General features: G+C 39.1%; 1 long non-coding RNA gene across 2 annotated transcripts in view; it reads right to left on the bottom strand.

Moving 5' to 3' along the window:
* The window catches only part of LOC118221299, a 28,279-nt gene extending 13,003 nt beyond the window's left edge, over nucleotides 1-15,276 (bottom strand). For both annotated transcript variants that reach the window (XR_004764084.1, XR_004764086.1), the window contains exon 1: nucleotides 14,618-15,276. This is a non-coding gene — a long non-coding RNA (uncharacterized LOC118221299). The remainder of the gene's footprint in view (nucleotides 1-14,617) is intronic.
* Between the last annotated feature and the right edge of the window lie 4,515 nt (nucleotides 15,277-19,791).

Raw genomic sequence — 19,791 nt, 5'->3', positions numbered from 1 at the left:
CGCAGCGCAGGACCCTCTGGGAATAGGCAGGAACCACGAGCCTGGACTTGGCTCGGACTGCGTCGGCTGAAAACTGCCATGCACCCAGGGCAGGGGTCCAGGTGGATCGGCTGGGGAGAGGGAGTAATTTGGGGTTATTTAAAATGATCTATTAAACCCCTGAACTTTAATCAGGGTTGCTACTATACTGACAGCCATGATTTACTTACAAATCAGTAGGATGGGGGTGGGAGGAGCCTGAGCAAGGATAAGCTCAAAATGGAACACTTTGATTCGACTTCTTTTAGCAGTGGGGTGGAGGGAGGGGGGTGGCAGGGGTGGAGGTGTCACATGTTAAACATTTCTATGCGAAAAAAAGCACTCTCGTTAGCGGCAGCGGCTGGGCGGTGTGTATCAGTTCTGAGGGCTGGGGGGGATCTTTAGCTTGTCGCTGAATACTGGAGCACTCACACACAACCACAAGCACTCTCACTTTTTACCGCGACTTAAAAAGACACCCCAGGCATGCTGGTTTAATAAGCTGAGATAATTGTATACCAGGGCTACCCACTCACAACCCAAACAACATTTTCTGGTCAGCTGCAGTCAATGCATAACTATGAAACTAAGCGTGAAATTCCATCGACCATAAAAATATAGCAATAGCATAGGTATAAAAATGAAAAAAGAACTACACAAACACATGTTTTGCTCAAAGAAAACCAGATACAAGAGAACTTGCCTCCACATCCTGCATATGCAAATCACACACCCCATTCAGTGTGACAAACATTTTACATATTATGATTACACAGCTGGAGATGTACCAAACAAATTCAGCTTAAATATCCTTGTTAAACAGGGCCTCATTCAGAATTGAATTGGAAACAAACAACTTTTTTGTGAAAATCATGCTCCCTAAACAATATTACCTGCCTACACCCCACTGCTTTGACTGAAAGCTTAGTGAGCATTTCAAATTTGAACGTCCTTTACAGAGCACATGTATAATATGTAAGGGGTTTGAAATGAATCACTGCAGTGTCAAAAATGTAATAACTTTCCTTGCGTTGAAACATTTTTCAGTAGAAAATTATGGGTTCAGAAGTGGTAAAACAAATCCTAAAAATGCTGTCTTGCAAAATTGATAGAATTTGACAAGTTACTGCCTTGGATTAGCTGTTGCATAACCTTTAGCAGATAAGTGATTACTGGTCTCGGCCCATAAGAAGGCTGCGGAGGACGATTCTGACAGTGTAATAAAACTATTTAGAGTCTGGCAGCTGTTAGCAGTAAACAGCTGCTGAAGCCCATAAAGACTTTAAGGGACCCTGCCAGGGTGATTAAGAACATGGAAATAAGAGCAAGAAGATAAACACTGGATAATGGCTGGATTAAAAAGGAGAGGAATTAGAATAAAAAGCACTGTCAAACTGAATAGGAAGTTCCATTTGCTATCGCTTTTGATAGCTGGCGAATAGCAGGTATTACGCAAGCTGACAGCAATGCAGAGAGGAAAGTAATGCATTTTGGCCGTCAAAAAGAAATCTGTACCTTGATCCATATCAAAGCTTAACTGCTCCAATTTCAGAAATGCAAAGTCGAGAATTTATCTAGTTTTGATAGCTAAGAAAATGGCCGTTGCCAATGCCTTCGGCAAAACACGATGCGAGTATAACTGCACTCTATGGAAGTGTTCGCCAAAATTAACAAATTGGAAAAGCACACTTAAATTCACCCGTAAACAACCAAGTATTCGTTATCATTTCAGACTACTAAGCACACCTTCACGCAACCCCAATCCACAATCCACTCTAAATAGTGGGCGCAATAGAGGCATACCACAATTTAAAGCTGAAGTGTTTCTCCAGCTAAGATTTATAAGGCTTCACAGTTTCCCTAAGAGCCAAGGGTTAGCAAGTTATAGGCTTTGGCTTAAACCTCTGGTTGCTTTGCCCTGACAGCAGAATAATATGCACTGTCAGGAGAATTCAGCCAGAATCCTACTTAAAAAGAGGGCTTTTTGATGCCTGTCTGTAATAGCCTGGGTCATGGCTGTGGCTTCACTGCAGAAAACCGAGGCAGGTATTATACGTTATTATACTACGAGGGACTTCAAACACATGTAAAATTAAGTATCAAGGGTATTTCTCCTAACGTTTGACTCTGGTGCCTGGATTTTGTAAAAATCAAGATCTGGTTCCCCTGTACAGTTTTTGCACACTAATTTCCAACAATGGTACTTTTCATATGAGTGAGAGCAGAGTTGGAAATGAACAGAGAAGCACACAGAGACATTGGTCCACTGTATAAATTAGGTAATGCTGCTGAGAATGGAATGGGAAGGATGACCTGCTAATGGATATAATGCATGGGTATGTGTCACTACCTTAATATACTATGTGAAAAGGTTTTTCCACCGGCTTAAACTTTGCAGCATTAATACTCAAATTATGCACTTTTAAAACCTCAAAGAACTAAAATAGATAAAAAATAATATTGAAGCCATGTTACCTCTCAAATTTTCCAAATTAATTTCAACTCTCTACATATATCAACAAAACAACCTGTTATAACATTGTTTGCATGTTATAATCACACAATGTTTTTTGTAAATTCAAATCTCCCTATTCCACAGTGCAAAAGTGAGTTTTATCTAAACATATAGACTCATAATGGTATATGAGGTTTGCCTCAAAACTCTACCTCCAACACATACATGGGCACATTTGCACTATTTCATTCAGTGAATCCCCCTTTTAACAAAATATAATTAAAACTCCAACCAACAGTGCGGTTAAAAAGAAAAACAAGAGAGCCTTCTAATTTAAAAAGCATATGTGAATAAATCAAAGTTATTTATAAAACCAGGAAACACTATGAGGTATCTGGAAAAGGCCCTCATACACCAGTCAACATAAATTTGATTAATGTTCATAGCTAATGGTTTTTTTAAAGCTCAGGTTCACAGTATAATAATCCAGAGATATAACAGACCATATAATGTCCATTAGCCACTAAACTTTGTTATGCTCATGTTAAGTGGGCAGAAGGAGGCCTGTGTAGTTATATCAAATGTCTACAACATACATTTTAATTCAGAATTAATATAAGGGTAAATATTTTAATTATCCACATACTTAATCATAATTTTCCATGGGATTGTCCATGGGAATTTACCTCCCACCTTTTTACTTTCTCATGTCAAATGTCTGAAACTTGGTGGGTGAGGTCAGGAAAAGTGCCAAGATGAATTCTCACCAAGGATGAAATGAAATACACCGCTGTGATTTTTCCATTTCTATTTATTTCCAAATAGTTTATTGAGGTATAGCGATACAAATGAAAGCAAGAAAAATAATAACAACGACATAATGACAGGTAAAAGTAAATTGACCTTCGGGCAGAAACCAGTTTTGGCTGCCACTGAAAGCAAAACTGCAAAATGAAATATCTAAATACCCATTTTATTTGATGGCAGCTTCTAATGAAGGTGAGTAAAGCAATGGCCTTGTCTATATGACAATTATATGTTGATTTCATAAGGCTCAACAGTAGTTCTATTTTATTATAAAAGTGCCACAATTGAAATAACAGTATCAGTAGCAGGCACCTAAGGCCTTCTTTCTCCAAAACATTCTGGCCAGTTATGTTTTTATTTTATTTTGATGGCAGTCACATATCCAAGGCAGATCTATACAGCTTACATTTTCCTATGATTTATTTAGTATATAGTATCTTGTTCAAAGACACTATGTATACACACACACACACACACACACACACACACACACACAGGAGTCAAGCATTCAGGCCTGTACCGATCTCTTGGTGTACACCTCACATGCACTCGCCCACTTGTCGGAAATATGGTGAAGGATGACTCATCAGACCATATCACTTTTTTCAAATCTCTGTAGACCAGCGCCTAAGGTTTTTGCACCACTTAACTCACAAATATGCATTTGCTTTGTAATGAGGGGTTTATGTACTGTAACCCTACTATAATATCCCTCTCAATGTAGTTGTCGTGAGACTGTTCTTGCTGACAGTCTGATCATGTCCTGCATTGACATTCTCAGTCACCTGAGGAAGTGTTGCTCTTCTGTTTTTCCTTACATATTCGCACTGCTTAAACATCAGGGTCATAATATATATATATAGTATGACGTTCATTTGACCAATAATAATAATAATAATAATAATAATAATAATAATAATAACCACCTTGGAACTTGTATTTGCATTATGTTTGCACAATTATTGTTTTCTTTTTGTTCATATGTGCCATGTGTGTATACATGTTATAAATTGTCATTTTTTGCAGGACTGCTATAAATACTATTCTTTGCAGGAATAGCCAAGGTGACATACAAAAATACAACACATACAATATATTTTCAGACACAGGTCATGTTGCTGGTTCTAATGTGTTTTTTCATTGAGCGTTATGATTTGTTTACCAGATGTTCCAATTGGTAACTGTACTGGGGCTTTGTACACCCAGTGCACCTCAGTAAACGGTGACAACAAACCATTTTATGCCATCTGCAGTTCACTGCTGCGGGTGTAAAAGCCGACTGAGCATGGGGATGATTGGCAGGGGCTTTCCGGTGAAGTGCCAGATAAAAGCATACCTTTCACCACGGTCACAATGCTACGGCTTTCATCGTAACTCGCTTCATTTTCTACATCAAGTGACCTGTGACCTGCCTGGTCGCAGGTATTTGGATAGGGGCAGACAAATATTTCTGGTAACATATTTTTATTTCCCTTTGTTGTTCTTGTTTGGTTTTCCACTTGTATTGGAAAGTGACCTGATCTCACCAACAGTGAAGCTTTGCAACAACTGTGTTCCCAAGGAATTTATATTTGTGTGTGTGTGTGCTTGTGTGTGTGTGTCTATGCGTGTGTTCATGCAGTGACACGTGTCCGTTTTGGCACCTGAGGATTGACAGCTAAATGGTCTAGGTGCTCCAAACTTCCACAATCCCCATATTTTCTTTTTTCCTTTCTGGCTATGTAATTTGGAAGGTGAAAGTCTCAATGATACAATATTGTGACACAGATATGCCAGACTGGCAGTATAATTTCCATTTGTAGTCAAAGCTCTTTTACGTGTGATTTTCAGAGCTTGTTGTGAGGTTCTGAAAGGCTCTCAGCATGCTTTGAGCTATGGAAAAGTTTTGATTTGCATAGCATAGTTCCAAGTAAAAAGGAAATTTCCACAGGGACCAGTAAAATGTATAATAGATAAATGTTTCAACGAGTCGGCTTTCATACAGGTTTTTTCAAAGAAGCAGCTGCATTTGCTTTGTCACCAGAATAAGGCAGTGTTCATTTTGCAGTATCTATTGACTGTGGATGAATTAATGCCTAGGAATTGCTGTAGAAATGTTCAGAGCATCAGAAGTACTGTATTTATGCATGCATGACTACATGGGGAGGGTGTTTTTAGAGAATAGAAAGACGTCTGTCCATTGTGTACAAACAAACTAAATAATGAGCTCAGCATTTGTCAATATAGGTCTTAATGAACTTGAGGCGTGAAAAAACATGGTCAATTTCACCTCACTCTCAAGGTGCTGCAATGTAACATGCACTGGAAGCAATTACTATTGATGTATAGCATATGGGAATCCTGCTCTCATGCAAACAAATTTCCATTCTTTTTATTCAATTTGTTTTTATTATGGAGACAATACAGCAAGATGTGCTGCTGTTACAATGTTGCCAGACCAATTTCTGGAGAAATACAAGGGAGACAACACAGCTAATCTTGTAATAACTCTCTCATGTCAGTTGGGTAAATGGCCTCTGATTGTATTTCACAAGATGTCAGTTTTCAAAAAGCCTCAACTGTAATGCTAGTGTCTGGGTGCAATTTATTACATTACCATTGCAGTAACGTGACGATACTCGTTTAATGCATTGTGAAGCGCTGAGCTCCCCTCTTAACCTCACTAGGGGAATTTATGAATAAATCTAAAGCATTTGTGCAAAACAATTATGTAAAAACAAATGGGGCAGATGTTTGTTAAAAAATGTATTCTGTCTCCAATCATTTTTCACTTAAATACCAACTTCATAGACTCTCTACCAGACTGAAACTGCCTTAAGTTCATAATTGATGTTGATAGATACAGTCCTAGCCTATGAGCAAAAATCATTGCTAAATACCATGAAAAAGGCATGGGCTTCCTTAGTACATTTTACATGTGTTTAATGGTATCTTCTGCAGCATGTCCTTCTTTTCATTGTTCATCTAACCCCATATGCACTGTTCTGGGTTATCACTTCCAAATAGTAGGACCATAAAGCAGCGTGCCATACTTAAGGTTTGTAATGTATTAGTGCAGAAAACAATACAAACAGACAAAGTGCTAAGTTGCTAATTTGCTGGCCTTTCAGCCATAATGTGTTTTCTTTTTTAGGGGACCACAGCCTTGACTGAAGCCGATCAAAAATGAGGCATTATGGAAAACGGTGGTTAATGTGCCGGCTCCTGATTTGTGGAGGCAGTGTGCCCTTGACTTGAATCACAATCTGACAATTAAGAGAGGCAATTGCTCTCTGGTGTTCCCGCTGTTACGCTGAAGGAATTCCATAACCCGAGATGCGAAGATTAATTAAGATTATCAGTGCCTGGGCCATGTTCTTATCTGTTTACACTGCATTTGCTCCTAATAGGGAAAGCAAACACAGATACCACTGCTCCCTATTTAAGGACAATTGTTGCTGATGAGGGGGAGATAAAGACGGACCCTCGGAGGAAATTGTGTGTTTCAAGGCCTTTCTCTGGGCCCAGCAGGAGGCTGCTGGATAAGCTTGAATAACAAATGAGTTTGCTGCGGATTTGGCTAATCACCCTAGGGCTGGAGTCCGTAGACCCTGAGCCAATTCTCAACTTATCGCAAGAGTCAGAGCACTTGAACTGGGGACCCTGCCCTAATTAACAACCCACCGCAAATTAAAAGCAGCTGGGAATAATTACATAATTAAAGCGCTAGTGGGGGAAAAGCATAATTTCTGCAGCCATCGCCATAAATCTTATGCTGTCTGAGTCTATACTTTTAACATGAACTTTTCCTAGCAGGTTAATGCATTACTCATATAAAAAACAGTATCCCTTTGTGTTTTTATTGGACCTGCTTAATAACAAAGAATAGGCGAGTGGGTGGTGCTTTCTCTCTGGACGTTTCAAGGGTTTATATAGTGCAGGCCGTTGACACCTAAACTTACCTCCATGTGTGAACTTTCCTTTTTTCTTTTTTTTTTATGCAACACCTCAGGCTGGTCCTCTTTTCAGCTGGGTATCTGCTGAACACCTTCTCTATGATAGCTGAACAACCTCTCACGTGTGTGTCCCACGACTGGACTACCCACAAGGTTTACAGAACATTAATTCAGAATTTCACTGCGTTCACAGGGAGGGTTGTGAAGTTAGACACTGATCCAATATCAACAAAAGTAACCAAGCACGTCCACACGTGTTTATCCTTATTTTTATGACTTTTCCCAGTCCATTCCTACAGGAGGACTGAGCTTAGACCAGTAACTAAACAACGTGCTTAAACATAGAAGGGTGTCAAAAAATCTGATTACTTACAGACTGCAGAGAGCATTTGGTATTACTTTTGCAAATTTCAAGTGAAACCCAAGAAATTGATAACTTTCACCACAAATTGGGAACTGCCAACAGAACAATTAACTAATTAAAACTATTTCAGAATCAGCTAGAAACAGTCTAAGTGTGTTGTTAATGGGCAGAGCACGTTTTTACGGCCATAATGTGCGTTCTTGTGCCAGTTTTTCGCTGGCATGATTAATAGTTTAATTTTTCTAAATTATTTAGACACGCAACTAAATTTGATACAACAAGAGCTATTGCCACATCTTGTAACAGACATGTTACGATGATGAAAGGTTTAATTTGTTTTTAAAGCACTTAAAAGGTTAGAAAAGCCATTCAGCTCAGCATCATCAATCATCTGTCACTTAACAGAAGCGTTATATTATGTTAGGAATAAAAACATGCTGGTTCATATGAATGCAGTCTCACTGTTTGCTCTTCCTCTCTCCCTCAGTTTTTTAAATGGTTTTTCGCTGCAAGATATTACAAGTAGTCCTCACTTTGGACTATGACACATGACTTGTCATATTAAATGATGGATGTAATTGGTGTGGTATACAAAAGTTATTACATAATATTCACACTGAATGTCATTGAAAAGGACGATGTCATCGTTAAGGACAAGCATTGTGACTCCCTTATGTTTTTATTCTAAAGGAAACAAAGTTGCACTTAAGGTATTGTTATCTATGCAATGCAGAATTTTATATGCAGTAAAGCTTAAATGTGACAGTCAGAGTAAGAAAATACTGTAGATCAAGACTATTGCTATCTGTTAGGAATACGTAGCTTAAAAAAACACTAATTCTCCTCCAGCTTAGAAAGTAGGCTACTATTTTGACAAACAAAAAAGACATGAAGAAAGGTTGTCGATTGCAGAATAGGACATTCTCTCTCACGTGTCAGAAAAACTAAAAAGAAAAAAGTCTCACGGTCATGGCATTACTGATCAGAATATATAGTCCAATGGCTAAGCTCAATCACAACAATCACACTGCATGGTGTCATCAAGCCAAGAACACAGCCTGACTCTGGATGTATAAAAAAGCTCTTGAAGTTTGAAACCTGTGCAACACTTGTGTAACAAAGACACAGATAACATTTTTATTTGCCAACCTTTTTTGTATGCATATAATAAATTTCCTATTTGTAGCACTCTCCTGAAACACCGCTATCTACTGCTGAGGTACAATTAAAGGATTGTATGTGCCATGGTCAGTTCTTTGAGTCCATAGCAGTGAAACACAACTGGATTATCCTCACTGAGATACTACTGTCCTCCAATCCTCCAGTAGGTGCTAGTGTTGAAGTCAGCCTTTATTCAGGAAAAAGTGTTTCTGTCCTGTAGGCAAGTGCAGTGGTGCAATAGAGGCCAAAGATAGCAGACCATTGAAAAGGAGATCACAAAACAAGAGCAGCCTATTTAAGAAATGCAGGCTGCAGTAACATAAGTAAAAACTCCAACCAATGAAAAAATTAAATTGCTAAAATGGGTGCATTTTGCATCATTTTCAAAAGACTGACATTACAGGAATTTAGCAGAAACTTATCCAGAGTGACTTACACACATTTTACATAGCATTTACATTTGCATCCATTTTTACAGCTGGATATGTACTGAAGCAATGTCGGTTAAGCACCTTGCTCAAGGGTACAACAGCAGTGTCCTACCCGGGAATCAAACCAATTTAGGAATCAAACCAAAAAATGTGTTGCCAAAAATACCCTGAACAAAAAGTGACATTCCACCACTTGCCTCTAAAAAGAAGCCATCTGTGATATTTCCAAAGAGAAACATAAAGCTTAAATAAATAGTAAAATGCTCACGATATGCCTTGCCAAAAGCATATAAACTAGATAAAAGGCAAGATTAGAAGCCCTAGTGCTTTTTTAAAACCCAAAGTGCTGAATTGTATTCACAATTGTATTTGACTTGTGTTCACAAATCAAATTAGACAATTAAATGTTCCTCTGTGACTCATTAGAAATATTAAAGGAATTAATAGATAGCAACAGATCCATATTTCAAAGAGACTCGAATAATCCTGAACAGCTTTAGAGGCCTACCAGCAGAAGACTGCCAAGTTTGCCAACTTGTGGTCATCTATGCTAGAGGCAATTACCAATGTGATTTATTCACTTTGCCCCTTTTTGAACCTGCTACATGCTATTTTTCAGGATATTTCGTGTGTTTTCTTTCCGATAACTATACCCACAATTCTAGGTGATGTTATTTTAATTGGAAGGCAGTTCAAAAAGGTAGAAGTAACTAAAACGACAAGTACAAAGTGATGGGAATCCTACATTAAAGGTAATCACACGGGTAACAGCAAATCTGAAGCAGATTTCGAGTATTTATGTTATTTTCTGTGACTTTAAACAGTATTGTGCAATTACAAGCCTGAGACTTTCTTTGCCCATTCAAGGCTTATTTCATGCCTTTTACTCTGTACTGTAAATTCATTTTCTATGGTTGAAGAGACCTGTTTTTATAACCACGCTTGTTGACACATCAGTGTGCTGCCACACAGAAAAGTGATTGGGACCATAACTTGACTTCTCGCTGTTGCAGTGCATTTCAAGTCTCTGACAGACTGAGAGTTAAGATGTTCTGAATTAGATTTGAATTACAACCACTAAATGCCCCTGTCAAAGCTAATTATGCCTGACACTAGCCATATACATTTAGCGGACTTGGTCTTATAGACGGCACACAGCTTAAACAAAGACATACTCCAAAGACCTACCCCAAATTGTCAAAGTATAATAGGCTAATAGAGATGCATTTCTTGTCTAAGAATGCTAATCCACATTTTCCCTTCTACTTTTACTTGCAAATAAAGCCAATGGAATATTTTAGTCGGTTTCAGATAGAAAGCATATACTTAGCCAAATTTAAGAAAGCTGTTTTTATGTTGTGCTTGAGCAAAGGGTGAAAGCCATAAAAATGGTTCTTCTATTGTTGGGCAACCTAGAAACTAAACTTGTGTCTGTTTAACATTGTTTTTTTATACAAAGTGGTTTTTGTCTGATGTGTTTGCATACTGTGTTTAGTTTATAATAGGAAAATTTTTATAAATGAAAATCAAAAGAGAAAAATTATGAGACATGGTTGAAACAAAAAACATACGTAATTAATATTTTTTGACAATTTAAATGAATAAATAAATAATACTATACAGTATTTCATAGATTGAACAGTCCAAAAATAATTGTTAACCCCTCCACTCCCCCCCCACCCCCAAATTTTGTGTATTAAATAGAAGGTTTGTTGACTGTTGATGACATGGCCCAGTGTACAACTGGGAATCTTTCAAGATGTGAATCCCTGAGACTCAGTCAGCTGCAGATGCTTAAACTTGAATATTCTGACGCAATAATTGCCAAGGGGAGTGAGCACTGGATCTAAAGATATCCTTTTGCCTTTGCCGATTTATAAAAAATTTTAAAAAAGAGAAGAAACGCTCGATAAATTAAAATTCTTGCGTGAAATGGTGAAAATAAACAGCATGCCTGGACCAGCATCAACAATTCGCAGGGAGTGCTCTGCAGTTTCTCAGACCCGCGACTCCCAACAGTGTGGCTGTGTGAGTCGGCCTCTTTCGTGAAGCCAGGTGTGAATGGTTCACCTTTGGGGAAAAGTTACCCTCGCTCCTGCTCAAAGCAGGCCCTTTTAACAGTCCTCCAAGCGTGCACAGTTTGAAGAGATTATTCACAAATGCACGCTAAGGGAAGTACGCTAAAATAAAGGGTTATTATACTGTGTGCACTGCAAGGTTAGTTAAACACTCCCTGCACATCATCAAGAATAACATCCACGCTACATTCTCTTTAGCCCTTGTTTGTAGTGATTGCACTAATACAGCTACATGGTTACCTAGGATTTTGTTATGCTATGTTATTGCCTACACTATGGGTCAAACAACAATATATTCAAAAACGTTCATGTTAAGTTCCACACATCAGCCAGGAGTCATACTTACTTACTTAAAAGTATGTCAATTAATCATGCTTACTGTGACCTTCCAGATTCAGTTTAGAGGCTCGGTGCAATTTGACTCTTGTCGCTGGTCCAAAAACACCTCATTATAATCCACAGTTGCCCCCCTCACCCTAAACCCATGGTGCCCATTTCATGACGCAAACTAAACTCACTTTTCCCAGTGACACTCTGTTAAGCCTCCTTCGCCAGTGACCAGGAGGGAGAAAGAACTCCCACTCTCTATTTATAGGTATACATTACATACCAGGTGCAAATTGGGTTATTCAGTAATATATACAGTGTAATGGCCCATGGGTCCTAACCTGGCCTATGAGGCATGTTTAACAAAACAGATACTGAGCTTAATGCTCAGTAGTTATTATCAAGGGTGGGATTAGACTGGGATTTGGCCGGTCATAAATATCCCACAGTTTCATTAAATACCCACAGCACAGTAACACACACCACAAAACAGATACGTTTGTCCAATTACACACAAAGAAACATATCTGTAAAAATCAAGCTTGCTAAACGGTCTTTCTCAAGACCGTCAGACCAATGAAGGAGTTCTGGGACTTAAAGTATTGTCTGGATGACCTTGCAGCTGAAACCACTTTATTAGAGGTCCCAAAATTGCAGCCTTTCATACTTTAAACAGCTCAAATCACCAGTAAGTTGTTGTGGGTTCGGCTTACAGTGTTGTCCGAGAGATGTGGTTGCCTTAATTAACATTGGTGCTTTTGGGGCATTCTATAAACAACCACTTGTGATCTAAGAAGGATTAAGGTATCTAAATTAATTCAGGATCAAAATAAATCCAAATAAGGCCAGCTGTCCAAAAAGGTTCTTTTTTTTTAGCGCTGAGGACAGGGACAAAAATCATATAATTTTCTTTTTATTTCTTTTGGGCATAATTATGACTTTTGAATGGTGTTAGTTCAGAAATATACATAAAAAATGAAGTGACTGTTGAGCAACACTGTTAGATGTCCATCTGTCAGACTGCATTTTATTGCATGTTTTCACCAGAGCCATCTCAACCGGTAAACCTTGAGCATACCTCCATCTCTACATAAGGATAAATGATCTGGCTAGCTGTAGGCCTGTCCATTTATTTAACCTGCCTACCAACATATGTGGGCCTCACGCAACAGCACGCGTTGCAAATCAATCCAATATTTGGATTCGGCAGCACTGAAATGGAGCTCCTTTAATACACTACAAAAAAGCTCTATAATAATACTGTAATATTATACAATGGCTTATTTTTCTTTCAAATAACGCATGTGTCATGTAAAGTGCCCCTTACAAATGGCGAGTCGGGGTATTTGAATGTGTACCCACGTCTGGACTGAGAACAGACATTGAAAATCTGTCCCAGGCTCACAGATCTGCTCCCCCTCAAAGGTTTTTTTTAAAAAAATAATAAAAAATATGTAACTTGGATGAAAGACTTGAATATCAGATTATCATCAAGTAGTGCAAGATCCCCATATTTTGCAAAAGATTTTGGTATTAAATCTCTGCTTCAAAGTAGCTAATTACGCTAAGTCCTGATTTCATGGTCACGGCTGTATTGTGTTACCAATCACAGCAACTATACATAGAAAGCTGTGGGTTGTTTTTAAGGATAGGGAAGGGATGTTGTGGCTTATCTTCAAGATATTGATGTCATCGACACAGTGCACAGCTAAGTCCTGCTCCACGAAGCATTCCAGAAGAACAGTTTCAAAGACTTACGTATTTATATTACCAGTAAGAAAACAAAAAAGTTATTTTATCATCTTGTCTTGAATGTTAATGCAGAGTTCTGTCCTGTTATTGCTGACTGCGTAAGTACATAAAAGAGTAACTTATTTCATGATTAACTTATTTCCAGATTCACTACTAGCAGTGATTTACACCCCCACCCCACAGCCCATAATCAAGAGTCACAGACATCTTGTTGCCATAGTCAGTCCTGTGGTTCTCCGCAATTTACACTGCAAACATGATACGGCAACAGAAAAATGTGAAGTTATCAATTCTTAATTGAAACAGACACCACAATTGCTGTAGCCTAATCTCTGAAGCGCACAATTATTTCATCTTTTAAAATTTTTTTTTTTTTTTTTAATCATGCACATCTGACTGCACAGTATTTTGAAAGTTTTGTATGTCGGTTTTGTCTGCACATAATTATATGCACAATCAAGTTTTTATTTACGTTATTGCTCACTGATGGTATGTCAAAAGTATTTTCTTGAATGGTTAAACCAGTTGTTTGTTGTACTCTAAGGAGTTTGTTGAAGTGATATGAGCTTTTCATTAATAATTTGATTACGTTGTCCTAATTTCACTTCGGCATATGCATTTTGTAATAGGTTCCATTGTCAAAAACATAAAACAGATCCCAAATGTGTGCCAAGTCACCAAATTTCTCTACATGCAGTAAAGGGCCCACAGTTTGGGGCATTTGTCCATTTAGCAGTGTGTAATTTCTGGATAGCAGGGTTTGTGGAATCCCCTGAGGGTAATGTGGTGTTTGCACGCAGTTCAAGGCCACAGAGCATCCCTCACTTAGAGGACGCTTTCAGGCAGGAAGGATCACGACGTCTTATTTAAACACAAACAAATCATGTCCTTCCATTTTATCCCTACCCACCACATCTGGTCCAAATGAAGCGGGGATCAACACTTCTGCCATAGTTGACAGCTGTAAGCACAACCATGCCGTTGTCGCTTTTGTTTTTACAACCTCCCCGTGACCAAATATGACTGGGGCTGATTTTTGACAAACATATTCTACTCCACTAGCCTACATCAGCTGTCCTTTAGAGACTATTAGATTACGCTTTTTGCCGTTATCTTCACCGCAAATAACCTATTTTACACACGCTAATTGACGAAAGCGTCTTCTGCTTATAATGTTGTATTTAACAAGTCCCTTAACACATACTAGGGATAAAAGTGTAACGTAGCCGTTGTAAAACTAACCACGAGGGACTAAGCCCCTTGGTACTAGCCAAGGGGTAGACTTTTACCTTCAAGCTTGCCGCAGGCGCGCTGGATTGCGTCAGTCTTTATGCTCCGTCTCCGGCCTTGAGCTGCTGCCTCCTTTTGCGTTAGTCGTCGCGCTTTAATCTCTTAATTGCAGTCTGACTTGGCAGAAATAATGAAACCAACACGCACTGGAAATAAGGCTGTCTGAGAAATACCCGGCACGCGGTCAGGCTGGGTGGACCTGTCCGTCCACGGCTTCTCCAGGCATTTTCCGTCGTAATTAGCTAGCCAACACTGGGCAGGGGCAGGGGCAAGCACAGCTGCTTAGTATCACTCCTCCACAAACACATTGTTCCTGGTTATGTATCGAGTCCGACGTATGCTACATGGGGAATCACCCAAAGGGGAATATTTAATTCCATGGTTTATCTCATAGTTAGTTAGAGACAGATAAACAATATTCACTGAGTGTGACAGGAGAAGGGAGGAAGGCCAGTTGACAAAGTTATGCTCCGAACAATCTCAACTAGTGTGGCCAAGTTTGAGGAGCACGTCACATAAAAATTCTGAGTGAGAGAAGGCCTATAGGATAGGAGGCTAAATTCCACAGCCGATTGTCAATGATGTGAGCTTTTGAACCATGAATCATACGGCTGGAACTTTTTATCCAACCTAGTGCATTCTCATGATGCGAAAAACCAATGCATTTCCCTTCGGTGTTTCTTAAATTATCATTTGAGTGTGATGAAAACCGACTATCCGGTATGCATATACATTTTTGTTTCCAGCGTGGGTTAATTCCTCAGTGATTTCTCTGTTTCATTTCCTGTTCTCCCACACAATTCAATCAGCAATATGGGTCTCAGCAACCCAAAGTATAAACTCTGGGAAAAGAAAGAGAAAAAACCTCTAAAAGGCTGAAGCGAATGTACATCAGTTACACTATATACTACGCAATTTCCCAGAATGCATCAGCACGTTTTGTTTATGCACTTGTCACCTAATGTAGCCTATTAGGCTACGGTGAGTTTTTATTAGCCCCTAGGGGTTTCCTCCTCACCTGCACATTATTATTAGAACCTTATTATATTTTCCTGTCTGTTTCACCTGTTTACTTTACGTATATATTTTTGCAGTTGGTGTGTGTGCATGTGAAAAAGACGTTCGTGCCATGCAAAAAAAAAAAAAAAAACTGAATTCTCTGGAAAAACAAAAGCGTTTTTCGTTTACCAACATAACGTTAGCAATGCATTAACCACATGAAGATTTTAAACAGCAATAGTTCCCGAGGCGACATTTATAGTCTGAATGAAAACGTTCACGAAGTAGGCTATAGCCTACTCACAAAACCAAACGCAAACAGAAAAAAGTGCCCGCACAATACTGACATGCACTCAAATACATTAAAAAAATAGCATAAGCAATAAAGGAAATCACATAGGCAACAATTTTAGGGTCAAATTTTAGGGCAACAAACCGGAGATTTTGAAAGCTACAAATCTTTATGCATAGCCTACTGACTAAAGCGGATGCACCTCTAAAAACGAGTTGGTAGCATTTATGAGAAGTCTGTTTCCATTAGCCTACGAGGAGACACGCATAGTGCGGAACACACAGCTATGCGGGAGACTCCAATCAATGTAGATCACTCGGGTTATAAATAATCCCCCTATAGGCCTACTCGACTTCATTGCTTCTATTCTATTCAAGAGCTACAGTTCTCCCGTGCGTATTGTCATTAAAGGCTGTATATGAGTTCCACACAGACAACATATTTCTCATTTAAGGCAAATGAGCAGGGCATGACTACTGCCCTAAGCCGCTGTCATTATTCAGACCCGAAAACAGTGGGTGCCAGTTAAGGCACAGTTCAGAAGACAATCACTTCCCGCAAACGGACAAAATAGAGAAACCAAAATGTTTTTTTCCCTTTAATTATTGGGTTCCTCGGTTCTCGAGTTGTCAAGCTGTTTGAAGTCCCACTGCCCAAAATTAATTTTAATATTTCCAGTGTTGCTTATATAAAGTACATCGAAATCAGGGGGAAAGAGAGGCTGATTGCGGAAACCTTTAGACTGGTGATCAATTAGGTCCACTATAACTAAAGAGACAATTGCTTCTTGTGTATGCGTGTACAAAAGTATCTAGGCTACTTATTTTATTTGTCGAATTTCAAGGTAAATAAGGTTGTGAGCCTGTAGATAATCTTACAGTTTTTCAGTGTGATCATATAGGAATGCCAGGCTACAGTGACGGCCTGTAGGCTATTGCGCGATAAAATAATGACATATGACACCGTAAATTAATATGACATGACACCCGTTTCATTTGCAGATTTCCCTCTTTTCCTTTTTCCTTTGTCCAAACACAGAAATTTTCAGTGCGACTGCATTCCACACAACAGACTCTGCAATGACAGGAATGTGGGATATGAGTTCATTGTATTTATAATTATTTTAGTAATTCATGTTAAATACATTGTGATCTATACCGGTGTCGTTTCTAGTATCGCCTCTCTTTTAATCAGGGCATGGTGTATAAATACCGGGCGACGTGTACAACTGCGTAGGTATATTTGCACCTAGTATGGCGATTCATTTCTCAACTCGGGGGGAAAATGGTATTTGACACATAATCTTGGCACAATGCCCAACCAACCATTTAATACGTTTGTCTCAACTTTGTGCCACAAGGATTTCGACTGGTTGTTACACGTGACTATTAAAACACAATCAAAACGTGTTTATATGGGTCTCACTTACCTACCACCACTGCCCGCTGCAACAAAACCCCGACTTTTCCCGCTTGCACTCGTACGTCTTCCTCTCGCTCTTATCTACTTAGCCTCTGTAAAAGGTAATGTCAGTGAACACTTATTGATAGGCCATCGCAGGCTTCTATCATTAGTTATTGTATCAATATAATATCAGTAACCGCAATATCATGTAGAAGACCCTAAACTCCAGTCTTATCACATGCAACACAAATAAACACACACCTCTCCAAACAACCGATTATCATAAATCTCTTCATAAATGGAGAGGAACTGGGATGTTTATCAGCATATCAGGATTTATTTCCTGTTGAGACAGTTCGTAAAGACAACAGGATTTAATGCTGTAACAGCCCATTAATGTTTTAATGGAGTGGTAATAATCTTTCTTTTTTACAATACGCCTTTCAGATGCAGCAATAAACATAATGACCAGAAATTATATATATATAGTTATATACCAACGTGTATATTATTATTTTTTGGTTAAAGCAAACAAATTTTCCACAATTAAAAAGGAAAACCAGATGTACAGTAACTGATCGTCTGCTAAAAGGCGGTCTAAGGTGAACACAGGCGTGTCGGTCTTTACCACGGGTTCTTTGGGTGACTGCGGATTTAAACACAGACGTGGGGGCAGAAGACTTTTCCCGATCGGCCGATAACTTTCTTTCCTTTCGATGGGGCCGTTTCTTTGGCTGCCCCAGTATCGTCCACGTCAGGGCGCGGGACTGGATCTAATTACGAGTGAAGAACCGCAGACCCTCTCTCGTGCTGAAAGGCCATCAGTAAACCCGCGCATTAATAACCCATCTGTGTGCTGTACATTGTAATTGTCAGACTGCAATTTACTGTAATCCTCCAATGAAAAACGGAGGAGAGGAAAGGCGGGGAGCGGCTGCGCTCCCATTCGAGCACCGTGCGCAACCCCTGGGTCGAAAGAGAGAAAAACAAGATGCGGAGGCTAAAAGGGCAAGTTGAGTAAGCGTGTGCGCTGAGTGACAGACAGTTTAGTGCTAGCAAGGGACCCGTGCTTGAAAGGTCAGTGAAAAGCTTTGGCAACGAACAGCAGAGAAACAATGAGCCCACTGCATATTTATTCGTCATCTCTTTGTTTTTACAGCGAGGAGAATAAATGACTTGAATGACGCCGGGCAAGCCTGCACATTGTCAACACAGGTAATAAGTCATTATTACCCCCCATTCCCACACTCGCCCCATCAACAAATCAGACTAACCTAGTCGAAGGTAAAGAGAGGAACCGTTATTTGCATTCCGCTTGTCAGAAAAATCAAATCCTCTTTCCTACGACTTCCCCTCACTTACATAAACTTAACCCACAATAGTACTTCTTTGCCAGTTATCCACATTTACAAAGCTTTGTAAAGGTTAGTGTCTGCTGTTCCTAGAACCCAATCCCTCTAAACCATCCCAGGTGGTTCTCCCTGCGCATTTAATCAAGGGAGGCCTATTACTTTTAAATAAGATTACTCTGACAATGTCTACAATTGCATTTACCTTCTCTCTCTTTATATAGGCCTACATAAGCACAGCAAGGACTTTTTTTTTTCTCCTCTTAAAAATGGTGGGCCTAATAAATATTTCTACACGACATCTCTGGAGAAACTTCAAGGCATGCCCGGTGCAATACGCATGGTGCCACTGACAAACTTCAAAACGAACACGTTTGAAAAAGATCTTGAAACTGCCTACTTCATCTTAAACTCCGTAGGTTTAAACACGTTGTGCACCATCAGGGTTCAGAAGGTGACTATAAATAGAGAATTGTCTGCTGGTTGGCATCAGTATATGAATAAATTGGTCTATTGTCCCCGAGTGGCCCCAACGTACATAAATACATATTAATAATTTGCAATGTAAGGTCCAGAAGGAGTGCACCATAAATATCAATGATAAAGACTGGTTCAATCAGAGTTAACTTCATGCAATAACAGCTTTGAATAAATTGGATCCTAATGCAATGTGTCCTTAACTTTGAGCAGCTAATCCAAGTTGCTCGATCTTTTTGATTCAGATAAACACAATTTAAATTAGGAAAAAAAAGCAGTATGTGCTAAAACGAACTCAAAACACATTTCAGCATATCGCAGTCCCATTCAAGAGGGCCATATATTGCATATACTAAACTGCTACAAGAAATTCTAAAAATGATTTGCAACCATGTAGTTTGTCATATGTAGGCGGGTCAGTATTGAATCTTTAATGGACTGTTGCACCATATGGAAATGGTTGATGCATTGTAGTTTAGATAACATTAGTGCAATCCAGAGAACATCTACCTTCCATTTCGTTAGTAATTTAAGTCTGAACGACAATTGTGGGGATTATCCCAAATCACTGAATATCTTTAAACCCATTTAATGCCACTGGTTTTATTGTATTCTATTGTTTACAGAATTATAAGAGATACAGTTATACCAC

The sequence above is a fragment of the Anguilla anguilla genome, chromosome 1, assembly GCF_013347855.1.
Source record: "Anguilla anguilla isolate fAngAng1 chromosome 1, fAngAng1.pri, whole genome shotgun sequence".
NCBI classification, from domain to species: domain Eukaryota; kingdom Metazoa; phylum Chordata; class Actinopteri; order Anguilliformes; family Anguillidae; genus Anguilla; species Anguilla anguilla.
The sequence above is the reverse complement of the archived record's forward strand: the minus strand, read 5'-3'. Positions and strand labels throughout refer to the sequence as shown.